At 37.3% G+C, this 17,064-nt stretch overlaps 1 protein-coding gene and 2 pseudogenes across 2 annotated transcripts in view; 2 read left to right on the plus strand and 1 right to left on the minus strand.

Moving 5' to 3' along the window:
- LOC135689972 (uncharacterized) overlaps positions 1 to 17,064 on the plus strand; it is a 259,196-nt gene that overhangs the window by 173,848 nt on the left and 68,284 nt on the right. The window lies entirely within an intron of this gene.
- Positions 11,962 to 13,408, plus strand: LOC148959617 (uncharacterized; annotated as a pseudogene).
- Positions 13,953 to 15,553, minus strand: LOC148959618 (uncharacterized; annotated as a pseudogene).

A 17,064-nucleotide genomic window follows, 5' to 3' on the forward strand; every position in this document is an offset into this window, starting at 1 on the left:
GAAAAAGTGGGGGGGGCATGGCCTCTGGGCCTCCCTGCTGGCTTTGCCCCTATTTAAGTATACATGGGCTTATGTTGCCCTTTCGGTTTGCACAGTGACAAAACTCCATATAATCTGAAGCTGGGGAAAACATGACAACTTCGTTACCTGTCATATGTATTATCAAGATTTGAGTTACCACATTCAGATTCAGCCACAGCAGCATCAAGAATCAGCGATGTTTCAAGGTTCAAGAGCTTTGTTTTGGCTGGAGCAGGTGTTGAGATACAAGGCACAGCAGGGGTTGTAAAGTTCCTAAAATATAATTTTCAAGTTTATCAAAAAAAGGAAAAACAGTCAAAAGGACTAACTGAATAAATTTTTATAGGCTGCTTTTTAAAGACCTTGATTTCTCTAGAGATAGCTAACTCTTGATTTCTTTGCTACACTTTTTTATCAGGCCTAAAGATCGGCCTATGTCGTGAAGCAACTAGTAAAATCATTGATACGAAGACCACGTAGGTGTGTCATGATTAAACTAGCTTTTTCTTTACCATTCTACAATACTAGAAACGATTTGAGACTTTAATAGGCCAAGATTAAATAACTCACCTCTCTTTTGTTCTTTTGTAGAAGGCGATCAAGTGCCCAGCCATCGTCTGTTTTGAAACCGATGTCATCTCTTAGATCTCGCCATAAATCAAAAACCGTTTCTATTACTGTTATCCCTTTCGCAGCCAAGTGGGTCATTAATGACCCCCCCCCCCTTAAACAACCAATCAGAAAAGATCATTTGAGCTATCTTGAGCCTCAAAGCTATCAGAAAGAGGCTAACTAATGCCTATGCAATTGTTTTAAGCTACTTTCAGCCTTCGTTTACAATTTTTACTATCAAACAAAGGAATAGAATAGTTCGATTCTCAAAGTTCCAAGATGGCTGACCATCCTTCGACATCGGGCCTACAGACCACAACAACAATGGCGAAGCAGCTCTCAACCGAGGAAGCTTTGGCTACTTTTTTTGATGAAGATAATCAAGAATATATTGATGAATCTGAAACTGATGATGAAAATTCTTATGATGATGATTTAGATACCTCGGTTGGAGAAGATAACAATTTTATATTACCGCATCAATTTCCTGCAACTTTGCCTGAGCCATGTTACAGAGAAACACTGCTAGAGAGTGAGGTAAGTTTACCCCTTTCAAGCTTGATAATTCTATTCTAGATTTTGTAGAAATACAGCAATGTTTATTAGTTTATTCAAGTAAAATTAGAATTTGTCTGTTCTTCTATCGCAAGGATGTAGCGTTGTAGGCCAAAAGGGTCATTATCCTCCCTATAAATCTATAATATCCAATCTCATTGCAAAACATAACAAATTTGATTTTCCTTGACTTGAATTTTAATTTTACTTGAAGGAAGAGGTTATGCAAAAGGCAGAGGTTGTGAGTGCTGAGGAATCAGATGATGAGCCGGATTCTGACAATGGCCAAGTGCTACAGAGGGAGACCAATGAAAAACTTTTAGAAATACTAAAGAGTAGCTTTTATGGTTCCAAAAATGAGAGTAAATGCTTCGCTGTATTGCAGTCAGCAAGAACAAAGAATGTTATCAAAAAAAGGCAGTACAAAAAATAAAGTGTGCAAAAAGAAAGTAAAAACAAACAGTAACAAAAAGAGCAGATAACAACAAAGAACTGAAGAAAAAAGCTGATGGTGACTCTTCCTGGCAGGAAGTAACTGGGACGTTTGTCAACCCGAACCAATTTGAACCATTTTTGGAGTATAGCGGGCTGAGCAGAAAAGCTTTGAGTGCAAAATCCCCTTTGGATTTTTTCTTCTTATTCTTTTCCTATGAAATGTTCAAAAATATAGCCGAGCAAAAAAATCTCTACCAAGTACAATTGACAACTTTGAAACCTTCACCAATGAAATGGACGGCAACAACTGCTGAAGAGATAATGGCATTCATTGGTGTGAATATTGCTATGGGAATTGCTAACCTCCCAGAAATGGATGACTACTGGTCAAAAGGAAGTCTTTTTTATATGCCATGGTTTGCTGGTATTTTTACAAGAAACCGTTTCAAACAACTTTTGCGTTATCTTCATCTTGTAGATAACTCTAAAGATCTGCCCCAGAATGATCCAAACAGAGATAGGCTTTTCAAACTTGGAAATATTGTGCCCAGCCTGAATAAATCTTTTCAGGAAATGTACTGTCCTTCCCAGAATCTAAGCTTAGATGAACAAATGATTGGCACAAAGTCAAGAATTGGATTCTTGCAATATATGCCAAAAAAGCCTAAAAAGTTTGGGATTATATTATGGGCACTATGCGAAGCAATGACGGGCTATTGTCTTCAGTTTCAAGTGTATGCTGGCAAGACTGATGGCACAGCAGAGCATGGACTTGTACCAAGGGTTGTTTTCGATTTGATGGGATGTTATCTCGACAAAGGTTTTCATCTTTTCTTTGACAATTTCTATACAAGTCTCAAACTTTTGAAAGATCTATTATATAGAAAAACCTATTGCTGCGGAACAATATGAACAAACAGAGGTGAATTTCCCAGTAAATTCAAAAATGATAAGTTAGAGAAAGGCTCCACTGTCTATTTGCAAAATGGCAACATTCTAGCAGTTCATTGGAAAGATAGGCGGGATGTTTATGCTTTGTCATCTTTCCATGGAAACTCTGAACAAAAAATTGAGCGCTTTAGTGGAGAAATATACAAACCTGATATGATTTGTGATTACAATCAAAACATGGGAGGGGTTGATAAATGTGACCAGTTTTTATCGTACTATTTGGTTGGAAGAAAATCTTTGAAATGGTGGAAAAAAGTCTTCTTCCGCCTTGTTGAACTGTGCATTGTAAATGCAATGTGTCTTTATTTCCACGTAAATCCAGAATTTGCAAAAAAGAGGCAAGCCCATAAGAAATTAAGGATTTTACTTGTTCATGCTCTTGTGCAGGCATTACTAGACGAAAGAGGTAGAACGGAGAGTTCAAAAAGTCCGAAAACCTCAACATCAAATGCTGAACAGCCTAGGAAAAACATTCGCATTGCAGACGATGTCAGATTACGAGGAAAACATTACCCTATCCAGTGTTGGGGCTGCGATGGCCCTCCTGGTGTGGGCAGTCTTCTCTCATTCTTCAGGTTCTCTGCACTTTGTGATGGAGCTGCGATGGCTCCCCTGTCTATCTGGTAAAAGAGAGGGGCAGTGTGGGTGAATGACTCGGCCTTGGGTGTTGGCTTGAAAGCACGACCCGATAGCTCAACGGTAGAGCACTTGACGTACAAAGTCAGGGGTCGTGAGTTTGAGCCTCTCTCGGGTCGGTTATTTTCCCGCACTCTCTATTAATTATCTTCGAAATCCTGTTGTCTGAAAACATTACCCAGTAAGCTGCTACCCTTCTAGGCGAAAGTGTATTGGGTGTGCATACATGATTGATGCAAGAAGCAGGAAAAGAAAGGACAAAAAAACATGTAATTTTTGTGAAACGTGTGATGCTTTTATTTGCAAAGAATGCTTTCGTCCGTTCCATAGCAAAGCAAGTGTGAAATGATGAAGGGTGAGCAGCCTATTTTTCTGGACAAATAATTGAACAGTACTAAAACACACATTTTATTTTATAATTGGAGATAAAAGATTGATGGTGAATCAGCTTTTCTCAATTCACATACTGACATTATAAACAACCATTTGTTTGTCATTAATTTTACCTTTCTGATAAATTAGATGTAGATTTCTTCCGTTTTTCTGCCATTATTGTAGCTAACATTATGAATACAGGTACTTTAATTTTTTAAACTTTGACAACTATTTAAAGAGTTACAAGTGCTTACATTGCCAATCTCTATTATGAAAACAGTTTTTGCAAGAAAACCATACTACTGGAAAAAGTCAGTACAAAGTAATGAAAAAGTGCAAAAACCTGACAATCAAGAAACCAACTTAAAAACTTAAAATAAAGTTATTTTAGTAAGTTAGGAGGTTTTAGAGAGTAATTTTGTTCGCTCAATTCAAATTTTAAACTCTTTGGTTCAAAAAAATATTCAGTTTATTTTTAATAGCCATTTTAATAGAAATTTTATTATATTTTTTCTTTCACAAACAGCAATCTTGAGTTTAAACAATGGTTGCTAAGTTACAATTGTTTCAATAATAATTAAATTATCATAAAATGAAAGTGTGTTGTTCAAGGAATATGTTGATATATAACTTTCTAGTGTTTGTACAGAAATAGCATTTCAGAAGCAGAAAAGATCATTAGGTGATATTTTTATAGCAATTTTTCAAAAAGATGCTGGCTGCTAAAGGGTTATATGTACAAATTTCTTCGTAATAAGCGCGTTTTTGCGCCCTTTTTGCAGGAATCTTTGGAAACATCAGGTCATTTCAGTAATCCACCATCAACGATTGCATTTTCGATGTTTGTTCTGTGTTTGTTTGTTTCTAAGCGACAATTCCCATTGGTCAGATTAGGAGAAAATGGGACCGAGGTTGAATTTTTATGAATTTATTTTTGTTTTATTTGACCAAAATACCCGTCCCATCCTTTTCATTAAGACGAATCTCACGATACATTGAAGTGGACTTTGCAGCTGATGCCAGGCAAAACTTGTGCTGTTCTTCTCAGAAAAATTTCATGAAAGGAGGAACTTTTCTCTGATCACAAGTACTAAACAGTGATTTTAAGTCAGCTCCAAGCTTTTGGCTGATGGGTTTTGCTGACAGCTTCAATTTCATTTTTCATTTCTTGTAATTTAACTTGCAGCTGCTTACTTTGCAAACGGTTTTCCTGTAGTGCTAATATTATGCACTGTGGATTTGTTGCTGACAATGGTGCTTTCAGTTTTGCAGAAGTCTTTGTGAGGTTTTGCTTTCTGTTTAACAGCTTCATCTCATATTGAAACTTTGTTTTACATTCAATGCAGGGAACTGAAGAAGTTTCATCCAGTAAAATGTGACACCTAATAGCACGCATAAATTCACCCTGTAATAATGGCTGACAATAATGGCTGACTGTGTTCTGTAATAGTAGAAGGAAACTTTTTGAACCTTCCTGGGTTAGAACAGTCAACTTAAGACCAGGGCAGATAATAGAGTTCTCAATTTCCTTTATCAGCACAGTGAGAGTAACATTTTTCATGCTTCCTTAACTCTCTATTATATTATTGTTTTTGAGCATAAGACATGCATTTGGTAATTCTTTAACGATTACATCCAGTTTCAATGTCCTGATTCTTTTGATAAACTCTGCAAAGTCTTAAAAGAGTAGCATGTATTGATAAATCTGCAGCAGGTGCATGTTCTCTTTTTGCTATATGGGCACTTAAACGTCTAGCAGCAGCAGGTCTTTTGTTTGGCAGCAGCAGATGTGGAATGACACCTTCTGTCAGTGTTTTTCGATTATTATCTGTACACAACAAAAAAATTAAGCAAATAAGTATGATAAGAACACGAAAGTGAAGTTCTTTCAAGGGCCTCTCCACCCAAATTTCACACTTGCATTTTACTGGCTAATCAAAAGAAGTTGAACCTGCTGATTTCGAATTCGTTATTTGTTTTTCCACATTTTTTACAGTTTGTGAGATATAAGCTCTTGCATTTCGATAATCGAATTGAATTAACGGAAAAAATTTTTTCGGTTTGGTGACACTGTGACGCAATTTTGACGTCAAAGTGTCTTTGTTTTTGGCTGGAGAGGCCCTTTAAAGGGTAAATGCAAAACATTTCACTCTGGAAATTGTTATTTTTATGCTGGGATTTAATGAGCTAGGACAGGATTAACTGTTTGAAAAACAATGGAAAGGGTAGGAATGGGATTTGAGCACAATGGGCATGGGGTCACCAAAATAATAAGCTGGGAATGCTACTGAAAATAACTGGGCCTGTAGTCTAATGTCTACCCCGCACCACCAGGTACGTGCTGGGGGGAAATGTTTAATTTGATAGCTTAAACTTTCAAATACTAAAATACTCACATTGGTACAATTCCTCCTGGTGAAAGTGTTGCTCGCAGATGTATACACGATCTTCCATTTGCTTTCTCAGGTTTGCATCGACAGCCCTGTCCCAGGTAATCAATTCCAAAATCTTGCTTTTCCACTTCTTCGTTGTTTCATGTACAGCAGTAGGGACTTTTATAATTGATATACCTTTTTATTTCGGTGTTCTGCATGCTGCACAATAAAAAATTGCACAGTTAGCTCATGGCATATCAAATTACAATGACTAGGCTGTCGACAATACAAATCTATAAAAAAACACATTGGCTTGAGAAGTGAGAACTAAATACATTTTGCATCTCTTTAGCATTATTTACAAGTAAAATTGTTTTATTTGTGGGTGGGGGCTTAATATGTGTCAACAGTTTCGTAATCAAACAACCTTACATAACAGTTAAAGGAAATTTTTTTAACACTTTTACAGTTATGTACCTCACAATGTTTGATATGTACTTGAGATTTTTACAAAAATTTCAAATTAAAATAATTTTTTTATTCCTAACTTCTAAGGTAAGCGATCAGATGATCCTCATAGTTGCTGACTGGGCACCTTCATTTTTTATTACAACATCGCGGAAAGGCACTTGAAAATTGCACGGCAGAAACAACAACAGAGATACCAATCATTGTCGGAAAAACGCTCTCTTCATAATGCTTCTTCAAGCAGCTCCTTAGCTGCAGACCTTTCCAATAACCTAGTGAATGATTTGGAGTAGGGGGAGGAAATGGGTGATGCCAGTACTACACACCTGAAACACCAACAGACACAGCGTATTACTTGTCCTACAGAGATTAATGAGCTGCAGGGTATGCTGCAGAAATAAGAGCAGGAACTTTAAGTGCAAACTACGGAAATGCATGATTTAAGCAGAGAAAATAAATCATTGGAGGACAATCAATTCTTATTCCTTTCAATGAACACAAGTGACGAAAAAATGAACTTCCACACAAAGGTATTCCAGTGAAACTGACTGAAACCCCATCTGGAGGTGGTGACTGCATACATTCAAAGTGGGTCACTTACTTTTGGGCCTGCCCAAATTGAAACTTCGCCTCTACAATAAAGACATCATCTATAAATTTCAAGTTTCAACTTCTAATGTTTCAAAGATTTTTCGTTGCAACATAGTCGTATTATCAAGTTGTCACGAAATCTTATTGTATGGCCTGACGAGCAGTTATTAGGCGAAATTTGCCAGAGTCTTTCAAGAAAAAACTTAGGGATTCAGTGCCAGCGATTTGTATTTGAAAGTGGGGGGGGGGGCCAAAATGTGAAGATTATTAAGCAGGGCTGTAGGCTGAGTCCCCTTTGTTAATGCTGAAAATTGGAAATTTCTACTTTTACTATTTTTTTTGCAACATTTTGTGCAACAGCCCCCCCTTGTTATTTTTATAGCACTACACCACTGTATGAAAGGGTTTAGTAAAGGCCACCACCGTGATTGGCGATAAGGGAAGTTCTAAACATGTGCCATCCTAGGGATGCTCTTACAAACCACCTAAAATAGTTTAAACAGAAAACAAAATCAGAGGAATATGTTCAAGCTCTCTTTTAGCATCATGTCCTAAAGTTTTCTCCGCCTTAAAATAATAAAGATATTCTAAAGTTTTAGAATCGTTTTTTGGGCCAGATTATTTAAAATTAAATAAGCATGCAAAATAATAGGGTTGTCAGAAATGAATTAAACGCAGATTATAGGAAACATGGATAAGGAAACAATAACTGATAAAACTACATCTACGAAATGAAGGATTAAGCAATTTTACAAGGCTTGATATTATTTGACAAAATCTGTTTGCGAAAATTGTCCAATGTATTTGTGTCATGTTTGCTTCCAGCAATGAATGCATTTTCGACTTCCATTAGGTCAAGAGATGTTCTTTGTGGACATTCATCATGGCAAGTGAGTCAAACCTCTTGCTGCTCATTGTTGCACATAACTACGTTTTAAGGCATAGCGCAGTTGAAAACGTTCTTCCAGGGTGCAGGAGGTTGCAGGATTTACAAGCAAGAACTTGATAACGCGCATGATATTCAGGATTAGTGACTGTTCACTTTTCGACGATTCTTTCAAGCACCTGTATATATCCTTAAAACAGGTTATTTTGTTTCCCGTGACAATAGTACAAGGAATGTTTGTCTCAACTTTGAAAGCTCCAACATCAACTACATCTCCATACATTTTTGACACCATCTCCTCTGTCTCCTTGTTGACCTCTTGGGAATACAGTGCTTCTAATAAAAAAGACTCTAGCCTTGAAAAAACTTGAAAACTTGGCTGGTCAAAACCATCTTTGATTGAATTTATCGTAATGTCCAGAATTTCAAAGTAGATACTTTGACAATGTTCTTTTGGCAAGAAAGGGTAGTACGCTTCACCTTTATTTGAATCTCCCTCTACCACAAAATCTTCGTTCAAATTTTTGTAGTTAGGGTTTCTTCTCTTTCTTGGCAGGTAGGGGTCATCAATGAATTCAAACTTTGAGGCTTTTTTGATTACACTTTCAAACAACAAATCTGCTGATTCTTCAGTTTTCATATTCTCAATTGTTTTCTGAGTCTTTCTGACGGTTTCGTTCCCCCAACAGCTGACATTTTCACTTTTTGCAATGTTTTTGAAAGATTATCCGTGAACATATTTTGTGCCAGATTTAGGCCGTAGAAAAAACATTTACTTCAAAAAAGCGAAAGGTTTTTTCTCATTTCCAAGCTGGGAAACAATTTTGACTGCACATGCAAATTAAATTCTCCTTCCATTTAAAGTTAATCTTTTCACTTATATTTTCACAATGCAAATTTTTAAATTTTCTCACAGCAAAGCATCCTCTGCTTGATGGAATTTTTCACTCCAAAGATATCTGGCTAAGGCAAGCAAAATAACTTCAAAGCTAAATGAGGTACATAAACACATTTAAAAGCAAAATAATCATCATTACTGGACATTTTTTAATCAAATTGATTACAGCAACAGGGAACCCACATTGGCTCTTAATCTAAAATTCTTGCTCTTAATCCAAATCTCGGTTCAAATTTTTTTTTAGAAAAAATTGAAGAATTTTCCAAATGAGGCAGTAAGTTGATTTGGTGTATTCTTTTCTTCAGAAATTGTTGCAGTTTTTCATACTTTTTCATATTTAATGAATTAAACAAAATTAGCAAACTATAGGTTTTTTGCATTTCGCTAACTAGATTTCCAAGAAACGTGCTAACAGCAAGCTCCGAACATGGATTCCATCCATAAGAAATCATTTTTGATACTGCTGTAGTCATGCTGAAGGGAACAAGCTTAAGATACGATATTTCTGGATAGGACTTCTTCGCCATGTTCCCAATGACCATCAGTTCTGTGGACATGAAGAATTGCTAGAACAATGTGGCAATAAAGAATGGCAAGAGCCTGGTAGTGCAACCATGAAACTGCTTCGTGAGCAAATTCATGACCCCATATTGTTGAAGTCCTTGAATTATTATGTCCAGCATTGACACACTGGCATGCTAGAGGTTACTATCATTGACAATAGTTCTTAATGATAAAGTTAAAGTAAAACTTTGCCTTGACCTTATTTTAACTCGCCAGCCTTGCATAGAAGTGATCTGTTGAAGAAACTGGAATCACCAAAGACTCAGAACACTGCTGGCCTTCAATCTTATGGATAATTTTCCTGATAATGAATATAAATGTAGTAAAGAATATTCTCCTGCAGCGAGGTTACATTTATGGATCCAAACAGATGGTGAAGTTCTTCCTCACTTTCAATGGTTTCATCCTCAGAGATGGGTTTGAGCAACTGAGCAACAGGTGTGCGTCTTTTACTGGCCCTAAGGGAGAATATTGATCCATTCGACTCAGCCTCAAATGAAAGGACATTTGCCTTATTGGATGCCATTGTTGAGTTTCGCATTAATATTTGGCAAAAAGCTGTCTTGAACTGTACTGTGTTTGGATTGTTGTTGAATCCTCCTCGAGCACGTGCACATGAAAACAAAAGCTCAATGTAATCCTGAGAGAATTTGTAGGTCAGCAAAAATCTGTAAGGATCATTATTTCTCATAAGTAACTCTTCAGCTATGGAAAAAATTGACTTTGATGCTGATACAAACCCCAAGATGAATGTTTTGCGACGATGATTTACCAGAACTTGATCATTACCTGCTTTCAGGCTAAGAAGATATTCTGAGATATTTTGGATTTGTTGTTTTAAGCTGTTTAAATTTGTGGCTCTTATAGGTGATTTAAAACCTTTCATCATTGGGTGCCTAGAATTAAGAAAGTCAAACAGCCAGTCAATGTTTCTAATAAATTGGATTGTAGCAGCACAACCTTGGAAGCTTTCAAGATTCATGTCAGTTTTCAGAAACTCTAATGCATCAGCTACAGATGAGCTGAATGTTTGGGCTGCTAGCTTGACTTTCATTTTGTGTTTTTCCCAATTTATGTGTTCTGAATTTAACTTGTTTGCTAAAGTAAAACCTTCCTTGTCTTGCAAGACTGAAAGATTTGTTATGTATTTCCATGAGATACTTTCCCCATCTGATGTTTTGAATGATCCTAGGTTTCCTAAGGCATTGCGAGCCAATTTTAACATGTGACATGCATCTAATGTGGAATAAACAAAATAATATCTTGTAGGATGCTTAAATTTAACAATCATGGTGTCATATTTATCTGTGAATCTGCATCCAGGGTTCTCCAGTGTGCTTAAATTGGTAGATGTACCATCACATGTTATGGACCAGACTCTAAAGCCATGATCAGCTGCTAATGAAAGGCCTGTTTTGATTAATGATGCTTGTGATTCAGCATTTAATTTGTCTGTTAAAAAGTATCCAACTGGACATTTCCAGCGTGACTTTAGGCTGGTCAACATAAAAACTAAAGCCTCAGAAGCAAGGTTTTCAGAGTTTTCTGGAATGATGTTACCATAGTCAACAAAGCCAGAATACTTTGACTTGAGCTGATCATAAGTTACCTGTTTCCTGATTGACATTCCATCAATAAGCAAGGCTCAATCTAACATTTCTGGCTTATCTTTGGACTGGTTTTCAAGATCCTGAAAAACCTCAGTAAGGAAGCCTGGCTCACAGTTGACGGAAGCTGTCCACTGCTTAATGGATGACTCATGTGGTAGCTTAAAAGTTTTGCGTAGAAAATTATATGCTCTGTGCGAGTAGAAATTTACAGTCAGGGCAAATTGTTTTAATTCTTCGCTATATCGCCTTCCAGCTGGTTTACGGCCCTTATTTTTAACCTCAAACAGGTGCCAGAAAATTGATCCTTAAGGAGGTCTGCACTTGACTGGGAAAGAAGTTCTTTATTTTTCATAGTATCAATAAGGTCACCCATTGTTTTTGTTTTCTGATTTCGTCTACGCAGCTTTTGTTGAAGCATTTTGATTTTTATTCTCAGTCGCATTTTTGTTGGTAAATTGGGAGCAGATTTTCCCTCTAGGTTTTTTAACTGTTTGGCTTTTTTGCTGTTCCTTTGCCCCCTTTTTAAAGCATGGGTTCTTCCTCACTAACTTCCTTCTGGTTTTTGGTGGCTCTCTCATGAGGTGTTTTGGGAACTTTGGGAAAATGGATGGTACAGCAGAGGGGGCCAAATGTGGCCTTGGCTGACCAGGGCGTACCTTGTAATCTGTAACAAGGAAGTAATCGCTACAGATATAGGAGTATTTTGTAGGGTGCCATTTCCAACGCCTCGCTGCTGCAATCCAAAGTTGCCGAAAGCAGTACGCGTTTTACAAATCACACACTCGCAGAACACAACAACCCGTCAGAAAACTTTTGCAGTGCAAATGAAATTCTTCGAAATGCCTTGTGGCTTCAAGCCTCACTTTCATGCTATCTCTCTAGCTATTCTTATACCTCATTGGTGTTTACATCTGCGGTCAATCAAAGATGGCTACTTTGAAACTATGTACGTGTTGTAAATCTCACGCTAAATGCTGAATTTGCTGGAAACGAAATGAATATAAATGGACGAAGTCACTTGTTGGAGCTCCTAAATTTGTTCCTAAAACGTGGACAGACTGGTTGGCTACTGCAGGAAAAGGAGACACCGGAGCGAAGAGCTGGAGATTTTTCAAGGAGGCCTACGTCCATGATGTGTTGCTCGCCTTCAGTGATGAAGGGAATCCTACTAAAACAATTGTTTGGGCTAGATGTTTTTGCCCAATGAAGAAAATGAAGAGCCACACATAATGTATCTTTGTGCGGAGATATGCAGCTACACAGAAAAAAGGAAAGCACATTGCTCCTGCAAAGCTGGTAGCGAAGGCCACTGCAATCACGTATTTGCGCCACTTTTCCAGATCAACAACTTTTCATGCGGTGGATTAAAATCCATTCCAATAGACGGCACTTGCACAAGCAGACCCCAACAATGGCACATACCAAGAGCAAGCACAATTTCTTCATTGCCAGTAATGGGGACCCATTTTGCAAATCCAGCCACAGGTAAAAATGATGATACGTGAATAAGAAGTCCGGTGAAATGTAAACTTTATGACAACAAATCTGGAATGAATAGTCGTTTGAGTTCAGATAATATAATGAATCAGGTTTCCCAACTGAAGAGCCTGAGCAATGCACCACCCTTTCATACCTTTTGTCAGATCAAGAGCCATTTATGCAAGTCAACACGGTCTTGGGGAATGTTCCTGTAGGATCATGCCTTTCCTATCAACTTTTTGACTTTGGCAAGACCAGCACAAGATTTGAATTTACCAAAGTTCTTGCAACAGGAGATTCAAGTGTTTGCCTTCATTTTCCTGATGTGCCATGTTTGACATCAGACAAAAATTTCTATGCAGGAATACTTTTGAACAAGAATAACAAAGAATGGCCAGAAGCTAATATCATGATAACAGCAGATGAAGCTTGGGAACTTGAGAAAAGAACAGTTCTACAAGGAGAGTGTAAAGAATGGGGTGAACAACACAAAAAGAGATTAACTCCATCAAATTTTGGCAAAATAAATCGACAGATACAACGGCCATCTGCAGCAATGCTCTCCAACATATTTTGTCCATCAGATTTCTCAAAGGTCTCATCAAATGCTCATGGCAAAGCAAAGGAAAAGCTTGCAAGGAACATTTATGCAAAAAAAATGCAGCAAAAGGTTAAAAACTTTTGCGTGTTTGATGCAGGCCTCATTGTCAATCCAGCCTATCCTCATCTTGGAGCAAGCCCTGATGGAAAAATTTTCAACCCTGGTGTCAGCCCACAATATGGTCTTTTAGAAGTCAAGTGCCCTTACAAGCAGCGTGCCACGAAAATAGAGGGGGCACTAGCAGATCCAAGTTTTATATTTCATTACAAGATGGAAGTTATATGCTTAAAAAGGATCATGCTAGTGGCTACTTTGAGCAAGTTCAAGGTCAAATGGCACTCAATGGCTTAGAGTGGTGTGACTTCTTTGTATTTTCTTCAGAGTCAAATAAGATGTGTGTTGCCAGAATTGAATTTGACACAGAGCACTGGAAACAAAAGCTTTTGCCAAAACTCAATGACTTTTATTTTCAACATTGTTTGCAATTTTTAATACCAAGAGTATAAATTAGACTGAAACACAAAGCTTTCGATGATTTCAATGCTTAAATGATCTGTTACCTGCAAGGATAAATATAAAAAATTACAACTTACTTTTAAATATTATTTGTCTGTTGTTTTTAAGTACAGTAACATTTGCAAAACTACAAAAGTAAGTGTCCAAATTCTCAAAAAAGTTAGTGAAGAAATTAGTTTTTTTTCTGAAGGTAGTGGGCCAATGATCCACACTACCACCCTGGCCCAAGTGTTTTTGCTCCAGTATTGCTATAATATAATTGATTATGTATTTCTTATCATTACTATAAAACCTTATTTCAAGAGCCTAAAGAATTACCTGTTCAATAACAATACTTAGGTTTAAATTGCAAGTCTAAATTAAAAACATTGTTTAGCTGTTATGATAGTATAGGATTATGAAAGTAAGAAAGCAAGCATATAACTGTCCATATTTGATTAATTGTTCCTATCATTGCTATTGGAATGACATAGTGTAAGATACGAAATCGCTTTATCTTACACATGGCCCTCTCTACATGTATCCGATGCATTGCAATAGTCTGGGTTCTGAGGAGATCTGACTTAGAAAAACTACCTTTATCTTTCAAGTATCGTGGAATGTTGAGACCAAGGCCAAGCTCTCTAAGTTCTTCATCTATGTTGAAGCCTTTATTTGCCATGATAGTGTCTCCAGTTAGAATTTCTGAGATTTGAAGCTTTTGCGTAAGAATTTCCAAAAAAACAACATCTTCTAACAATCTCCTTTTCACTAATTGATCCTTCATACAGTTGAGATACAAACATCACACCACCTTTTGGATCCACACCAATAAGGCATTTGAGGGTAGCATGACTTTTATGACTGCTGTAAGTCTCACTTTGTTTTTGCAATGAACTTGGAACTTGTATCCTAATTTCTGTTGCATCTATAATTATTATGTTATTGCCATATTTTTCAATGAAAACTTTTGTTGCATTTTGTAGAATTATTTCACGAGTTGGCCATATTTTTAGGGACCCAAGGATAACATACAAATAATTTATCCAAGTTATCAAGAAAGCTGACACAGTGCTTTGGGAAATATTAAAGCGTCCTGCCAAATCTATATCTGTTAATCCCATGCGCGATTTCATAAAAACTAAAATAAATTCATCTTTGACAGACAATTTATGATTGTTCATGGTGCTCAGCTTCCCTTCCCAGCTTCGTCTTTTCGTGCCATTATCATCATCCTGGATATTTCCCTCGCCATCCAATATATTTTCCATATCAATTGCCCTTCTAGCAGCTTCTTTTGCTCCCCAGTAAACTAGTTTCGTCCTATCCTGGTTAGGCAGCAAAAAATTCAATGTCTCTATAAAACGCTGCTCTGAACTAAATCCAGTAAAATGGGTGCATAGTTTCTCTTCTTTTTTCTTCGATACACACTTTGAAACAAGATGTCCGAGTGAAAAAGCATGTAGACAAGGCAACCTGTCTACTTCATCATCACAGTATTCGCCAAACGTTTGGGTCTTTCTTGATAACTGCTTCTGCTTTTCAGGAAACAAAACGTCACCTTCCCCTTCGGAGGCAGTGTCGGTAGCTTCTTCAGCCTGTACACGACAACTTTCTAATTTTTTTAGTGCTTGCCATGCCTGTTGAACTTCTTCTTGCTGTTCACAGCTTGGAGTTGTCCATTTGAACCTACTTGGAACTGCAGTTGCCTTTAAACGCTTTACTTATGCAAGTGGGTCAATGAAATCATTTTTGCTAAAATGAACCTGAACAAATTTTCATATGTTTCGTTATGGTAAAAAATCTGGGATCTCGTTTCATCTTTGTTATCTAAATATTAAGCCTCTTCTTGTCATTTAACGGGAAACAATGAAATGAAATATCTTCATTGCCATCTGAGCTATTGATGCATCCTCCAGAACAACAAAAATGCAGCATTTTGAATGTAAATAAGCGCACGCATGCGAATATCTTAGGCCATTTGAGAATGTAAACACCCATTTCAGGTCACGTGACAGTATAACAACAACAGAGCCGAATTTGTCTATTATTTCTTAATCCTCTGACGCATGTTTTTTTTGTTCTATTGCTCAAACGACAGAGAGAACTTGGACAACCGCGAGGGCCGCGAAGCTGCAAGGTAATCAGATCCCTGTTTGATGACCTTTTCGTTGTTTCTGTGACGTAGGTCTTATTGTGCTGATGGCTTTTGAACAAAGAGTGCCACGCAGCAACGTAATAATTCCGTAGTTTCATTACCTCGAGAGCAGTTCCTCATCCTTCATGATTAGTAGAGTGCTTACAAACGACTATCACTGGGGTATTTTCACTACATTCTGAGCAAGAAAATCCAATAAGTCATGAATAGCATTTGTAATTAAAAAAGGATGGTTAGCCATGCCCCAGAATAAAATAAAAAGGATGAGCCAGTGAGTCTGTCTATGTGTTTATTCGTGGATATGTGGATGTAACAACAAAGAAGGAAGGGACATTTTTTATCGCTGGTCTCTTTGTGATGGATGGTTTATCAACGGTGGGTTTAAAATTTAATAATTTATTTCAGGAATATTTGCCATGTAGGGAAGTTTTATTTTGATAAAAAATTGAAGATTAAACAGTTTGAAGAGACTTGTAGTAAATTTAAAAAACCTTTCAAAAATACTAATAAGTGTTCTCTTGGAAAATTATTGTCCAGTAAATGCGCAGAATCGTTTATCCTGGACAAATAAGTCTGCATGGAATCTTTGCGTAGTGATTCCTCATCATTCCTTTCAAGGTAAGCAAGTCCACTTTTGATTACCTTGCCCTTTTTAAGGCTCACGAAAATGGGCCTTTCGCCGATTTGAATAGGTCTGTTATTTCAGAATCGTTTACAGGCTCAAAACCCGTGGCATGAACTGTCAGCCGTTCACTGCAACTCCGAAACAAAACCTCAAGGCATTTGGTTGTTGTGTTGTGCAGCGGAATATTCTGTGGTTGTAAGCACAGAACGGGAACTCAGACATTATGTAAATAATCAAGATCGAACTTAAATATGTTGGATGTTTAATGATGATTCTTTATGTACATTTTAGATGAAAGAGCCTTTTGTACTAAGACGCTATCATGGTTTATTTCGACAGGGTACAAAATGGCAGTCATCGAGCATCCCAAAACCAAATTCTACCCAACCGCACAGCTAGGTTATATCGATGTTCCTTGTGCATTAGAGAGGTTGTTAGGTACAAAAAAATGCATCAAGATATGCATAAATGGTTCATTATCACATTGATAATGTTGTATATTTATCCGCACAAGGAAAAGCAAGAGGGAAATTGGTTTCGAAATTGCTAAAACAGTTGAACCATCAAGCATACGATTCTTCACTATTCTTAGGGTTTTTGAAAGAGTGTGGTCCTGAAATTTTTTCCGGGTACTCCATCCCCGGGCCCCCTGGTGAATTCGCTCGCTTTGCTCACAAGTTTTTGATTACCTACTTTGCAACACTTGGCGCCGCCCCTGCTCATAGATTA

This window comes from Rhopilema esculentum, chromosome 9, assembly GCF_057945365.1.
Source record: "Rhopilema esculentum isolate cy_ngs chromosome 9, ASM5794536v1, whole genome shotgun sequence".
NCBI classification, from domain to species: domain Eukaryota; kingdom Metazoa; phylum Cnidaria; class Scyphozoa; order Rhizostomeae; family Rhizostomatidae; genus Rhopilema; species Rhopilema esculentum.